At 36.1% G+C, this 6,715-nt stretch overlaps 1 long non-coding RNA gene across 1 annotated transcript; it reads right to left on the bottom strand.

The window, feature by feature from the left end:
- Nucleotides 1-741: 741 nt before the first annotated feature.
- On the bottom strand, nucleotides 742-2,198 carry LOC140226502 (uncharacterized). Its single transcript, XR_011900968.1, has 3 exons — nucleotides 2,054-2,198; nucleotides 1,270-1,373; nucleotides 742-880 (listed from the first exon to the last, which is right to left on the bottom strand). It is a non-coding gene; the product is annotated as an uncharacterized lncRNA (long non-coding RNA).
- Nucleotides 2,199-6,715: the final 4,517 nt, after the last annotated feature.

Raw genomic sequence — 6,715 nt, 5'->3', positions numbered from 1 at the left:
GATCTTGTCATTAATTACTTTGTGGATTGTCAGTCAAACAGATACAGAGATTACAAGCTATTCCAAACTCTGCTGCAAGAGTAGTGTCCAAATTAAAAAAAATATGAACAAAAATTTCACCAGTGCTAAGAAGCTTGCACTAGCTTCCAGTCAAAATTCATATACAGATCAAAATGTTGATATTAACTTTTGAATCCACACTATTTGAAAGAACTACTTTAAATAGGAAACACACCAGAGAGAAACCTTCGTTCAAAAGGTAGTGACTTATTTGTTATTCTGAATAAAAAAGCAATGGCATACATTTGCTTGTAATGTCTCTACCATTACAGTCTAAATGTGAAAAAAGGTATCATTGTAATTGCAATTGTATGTTTTTGTTCAATCATTTCTATCCTTGAGCACAAAAGGCATCATACAGAATGTTTCCATATGCTATATATTAAAGCACTGTTGATTATTATAATTATTACTATTTTTATTGTTATGATTATGATTATGATGATGATGATGATGATGATTATTATTATTATCATTATTAAAAATGATGTCCTACTTTATGACACCGCTACCCCCTCCCCCCATTTCTGCACACATACAAACCCAAAGTCATTAAATAGAAAATCAAAAAGAAAATCGAAATAATGTTCTGCTAGAACCTGCCTATCCATTCATAAAGCACACACTCTTGTGAATAGTTTGATGCTGCTGTGTGGAGCAACTCTGTGATTGTGGTGAAATATTGCTATGATCTCCTTCCACAATGATCCCATGGCTTGGATTTTAGTGCAGATGTTCAGCTCAGCCACCCTAGTCATCTGTAGCTGTTTCGGGTTTCTCTTGGCTTTCTCCAGTAGACAGTTGTTATCTGCTTCTCTCCCTATGCAAAGAGGAACAATTGTTTTTCATAGACAATGTTACTTTTCCATTGCAGAGGAGAATGATGACATTTGATACAAAAGTCATAACATACTTCTTAATTAATTTTACACATTTCTAAAACTCCACCGATTTTCCTAAGAAAATAATTATATGATAATGTTCCTTTCATATCAACACTTTGGTAATGTTTTACTCAAAAGTGCTAATGCATTTTTTTTTTAATCATAAAGTTTAAATCAATGTGATAATGTGCATAACAAGACTGTAGTAGGATTACACCTAATTGTCCATTGACACTGGATTTTCTTAGTAATTGTCTATGACAAAATAAAACCAAATACTACATGAAAAGTGTTGCATGGATTGCTGTTTATTGATCTTGCTCACCTTTAGCATGGTGCACAATGTAACCTTTGAGTGCAGTAAGAAGAGGATGCTACGCCAGACGAAATGGTGGATGAACATATTGTTGACTAGAATCAGGAGCAGAACTAAAGTAAAGAATAAAGAAAGCAGGACATCACAAGTGAAAATCAGTGACACAGTCAATTCCACGTAAGTAATGTCTCAGACATTTGACTTCTGAGTGAACAAAGAAAAAAGCACATTGACATGAGTAAAACTATAAATGTATATTGAGACAGTTCATTTTCATCGTCTCTGCCAAGAATTTGTCATACAGTATGTGCCATTGACTTTGCAAAGTTGATGGTATCTCACATCAGTACAGAGTGTATAACTGTTCTTCCTCATCTCCCTTGCCCCCCCCCCCAAATAAGAAAATAAAAACACAACAATAATCAAACTAACAATAAAAAACTACAGTTACAACAGTCCTGAAAGATACATGACACTGAAGAAATGCATACTGCTACCACATCAAAATCAGACTGAGGGACAACATTGCCTTTATACCAAAATGCAACATGACTACAGATAATTAGATGTCAAAATGTTGGATTCCATGTTATGTCAGTGCTTCACATTCATAAAACTACAAATACAGTTGTAATTAAAGAAAGAGTAAGACAAAACATTTATTTCAGTATGTGGCAAATCATATTAGGAATATGTATCATTATTTCTAGTAGTGTGCCTGCACTGTCTATTACACACTGGTCTGTCTAATTTACTCTAAATCCTTGACAGCCGCTATAGCAATGTAACTTACGGTTCTTGTTCAAGCTTGAGATGATAGGAGAAATCTGCAGGAATGTGGTATGGAGTACAATACTGTAAAGTAGCCCATCATCGAAGGACAGCACTCATTTCATTCCAGTCTGCAAGTTGTTGGGTTGTCCACACAAATGCCTCAATATCTGTTTGTAATGAAAGATGAATGAAAGATGTCAGTCACATGAAACTCCATCACTACCAGTTCTGTAGGATCATAAAATTGATGCACAGATTTGCAAAACATCACACTGCCCCCCCCCCCCCATCCCTTTCAGGTCTATATTTTACAGCTTACCAGAATCTGAAGTTTATGAACGTCTCTCTGGTTTAATTTTACAATTTGCCCAGCTCCGAATCCCTAGCCTCCATCCCCCCCCCCCCCAAAAAAAACCCTCTGTGTTTCAAATAACCACAGATTGTAGAAAATCAAAACAAACAAAATGAAAAATCGCAAACTAAGGCAAAAGTACTTGCCACGTATAGGCCAATTTCGTCTTACATTGAGGCTTTTAGGCTCATAATATAGCATGATAGAACAATTTATGAATTCATGTGCTGAGCATAAACGTTGCACAGGAGTTTTTTTTTTTGTTTTTTTTTTTTTTTGCTTGTTGTCTATCAATTATTCCAAATCAAAATTGCTGGTACGGTATTCTTGACAACATTATCAAACTCTTCATTGTTGTTGGTAATGCCTCAATTAGACAGGGAGGTGGGAAGAGGACCTCCCTGATTTGACGTTAGACTTTTAGCAGAAGTAACTCTAAAATCATTTTTTTTTTCATTGAGAATTCAAAGGTAATCAAAACAATTATTTTAGTATGTGGCAAATCATATCAGTAATATTATTATTACTAGTAGTGTGCCTGCACTGTCTATTACACACTGGTCTGTCTAATTTACTCTAAATCCTTGACAGATAGCAATGTAACTTACGGGTCTTGTTCAAGCTTGAGATGATAGGAGAAATCTGCAGGAATGTGGTATGGAGTACAATACTGTAAAGTAGCCCATCATGGAAGGACGGCACTCATTTCATTCCAGTCTGCAAGTTGTTGGGTTGTCCACACAAAAGCCTCAATATCTGTTTGTAATGGAATATGAATGAAAGATGTCAGTCACATGAAACTCCATCACTACCAGTTCTGCACGATCATAAAATTGATGCACAGATTTGCAAAACATCACACTGCCCCCCCCCCCCCATCCCTTTCAGGTCTATATTCTACGGCTTGCCACAATACCAGAATCTGAAGTTTATGAACAATGAACATCTCTTTGGTTTAATTTTACAATTTGCCCAGCTCCGAATCCCCAGCCTCCAACCCCCCCCCCCGAAAAAAACCCTAGTGTTTCAAAGAACCATAGACTAGATTGTAGAAAATCAAAACAAACAAAACGAAAAATTGCAAACTAAGACAAAAGTACTTGCCACGTATAGGCCAATTACGACCACATTGAGGCTTTTAGGCTCATAATATAGCATGATAGAACAATTTATGAATTCAGGTGCTGAGCATAAACGTTGCATTTTGCTTGTCGTCTATCCAAATCAAATTTGCTGTTACGGTATTCTCGACAACATTATCAAAGTCTTCATTGTTGTTGGTAACGCCTGAATTTAGACAGGGAGATGGGAAGAGGACCTCCCTGATTTAACGTTAGACTTTTAGCAGAAGTAACTCTAAAATCTTTTTTTTTTTTTTTCATTGAGAATTCAAAGGCAGTCAGTGAAATAACATCACTTTTAGAGTAACCTGGACAGGTAACCTGCACAGGTCAAGAACACTATTAACACTGTAACACTGTTAACTATCTTAATTAGATCTTGAAGTTGTAGGCCTAGATATAGACTCCCTTAAATGGATCTAAATTCCTGGAAGATTCAGACATAATCAAGTAAGATAAGAATTAAGAGAGTTAAATCAGTCTACCTGCCACCTGGGAAGTAGGTCGTTGCATTACATATTTGAGCTCGTAATACAGGAAACAATAAAACTTCACAATATATCACCAGTTAGTGCGTTTAAGATTCGATGCAAATGTGAGACGTGTTCATTTGACTTTAGTTCGAATCACTTTCCCTGCCTATTCTCCACTTACACCGAATAATAGATGTGGGACTGCACACGTAGATAACGAACCTAGGACAGCGCCAAACGAAGTCAATGTGATCTGCAAGAATACATATTTACGCTGTTTTGATATTCTAATTACTCATTCATAAATCTACATTCAAGAATGTGAAAAATGAACAATTAAAGTGTCAATACAGAGCGAAATGTAACTTTACCGATTTCATCTGTCTAGCTTCCGTTGCTCTGGGCGCAGCCATTTTAGACGCGCGCGTACGAGGACGTTTGGCAGATGAATGATTTATGATGACGTCCGGCGTATACGCACCATCAACCCGCGATCGTGCCACTTCGTGAAAATCGTAGACCGACCAGTCGATGTTTTCACGAAGTGACACGGTCGTTATTATTACGTAATTATTTGAGATTGAGGTTCAAAAATTTGTCAGGTTGTAGATCTCGATATTTACTATCATAATATGCAAAAATCTTAAAATCGAAAATTTACTCGATTTTGGCCGGTCGTGCCACTTCGTGAAAACACCGACGATTTGGAGCATTTTTTGAAAAATTGAAAAAATTGGACGGACGCGTACGCGCGCGCACATATTCACACGCACAGCTCATATGCAATATAAATTTCCCATTTTTTTACATTTATCGAATGCCTGAAATGTCAAGGAATATTTCTACCAAGTTTCAAGTCAATCCGACTCAATATGACGTCATACAGGCCCGTCAAAGTTGAAATTCCGCACGCGCGTCAATGGCGATATACAGTGCAACAATGCCAAAAAAACCCCGCCAATTTTGAATTCGATTTTACTCGTCAGGATGGACGGTGACCCCCCATTTTCCTTATACATTTTGAAAGCTGATGAGTTGTACATATCATTTCATGGGTTGGCGATACTGAAAAAAAATGATTAAAAGATATCAAATTTCTTAACAAAGTAAAAAAAGTAAATTTTCAAAATGACGTCATCAAATTTTAAGTTCACTCGAGCGTATCTCACTTATCCTTTGCCAATTTTCACACAAATTTCAGTATGTTGTAGCTTATTAAATGCTTTTTCATTAATATGATAACAGCATTTCGATTGGATGACGGCATCACCTCGTAAAAATGGATTCAAAGTAATCTTATCAAATTTGACCAGTTAACGTGTTATCTCTATGGGAGTGCAGTTTTTCTGGAAATGAAAATTGACATGACTATCTTTCTCGAGCACTATCTCACTTACGCTTCAGTGAATTTCTCCTAAATTTTAGTATGTTGTAGCTGAGACTTTGGGCTATCGTAATTTGCCCTTTACTTTTTCATACAACGTCGGCATCATGTCAAAAAACTTGGTTGAAATTAAAGCTTATCTTCGATGTATTGAGATATTTCTTCCTTTCTGCAACTTTCTTTGCAATAACTCAAGAAAGACAGCCCCTATCACCCCCATATTTTGCACATGTTTAGTTCATGTTACGTTCATTATTTCACAAAATAACAACTACTTGATTGGACACCATCTTGGGTATGTAAATTAGGGTCAAAGGTCATAAATATTTCATCCTGTATCCTAGTAAATACATGTCCTATCTTTCCCATATTTTGCACACGTAAAGACCATGTTACAAGGATCATTTCACAAAATAACCACTTTTTGCTCAGATGCCATCTTGTCTGTGCAAAGTGGGGTCAAAGGTCATATGTACTTTTTTCTGTATCTTCGTTATGACGTGTTATCTCTATGGGAGGGAATTTTTCTAGATGTGAAAGTTGACATGATTGTCTTTATCGAGTACTAGTTCACTTACCCTTCGGTGAATTTCTCACAGATTTTAATAAGTTGTAGCTGAGACTTTGCGCTATCAAAAATGTGCCTTTTGTTTTCTCATACGATGTCTGGATCATGCTAAAAAAAAACTTGGTTGAAATTAAAGCTTATCTTCGATATATTGAGATATTTCTTTAATTCTTTCTGCAACTTTCTTTGCAATAACCCAAGAAAAACAGCCTCTATCACCCCAATATTTTGCACATGTTTAGTTCATGTTACGTACATTATTTCATAAAATATGAACTACTTGATCGGACACCATCTTGGGTATGTAAATTAGGGTCAAAGGTCATAAATGTTTTATCATGTATCTTGGTGAATACTTGTCCTATCTTTCCCATATTTTGCACACGCAAAGACCATTTTACAAGAATCATTTCACAAAATAACTACTTTTTGCTCAGATGCCATCTTTGGTGTGCAAAGTTTGGTCAATGGTCAAATATACTTCATTCTGTATCTTCGTTATAGTGTATACAGAATTTGGTACCAAAGATGGCAGACCTGACTCTCTTTTCTAAATGAGAATCCAAATATCACACGGCCAATGTCTCTAAACAGAGATGAAACCTATATGGTCATGCCTATTGCGATCAGGACTCGAATCATTGATTATAAAAAAAATCGGATCACCTAATTTGTCAGTCTTGACAAATTCCGAGTCTAGTTTTTTCATTTATTTCTCCCCAAAAGTTGTGTAGAGGTTAGCTCAGAAAATGCATTGCCTATGAATGTCAAACTTATACCATA

The sequence above is a fragment of the Diadema setosum genome, chromosome 3, assembly GCF_964275005.1.
Source record: "Diadema setosum chromosome 3, eeDiaSeto1, whole genome shotgun sequence".
Lineage (NCBI taxonomy): Eukaryota > Metazoa > Echinodermata > Echinoidea > Diadematoida > Diadematidae > Diadema > Diadema setosum.
The sequence above is the reverse complement of the archived record's forward strand: the minus strand, read 5'-3'. Positions and strand labels throughout refer to the sequence as shown.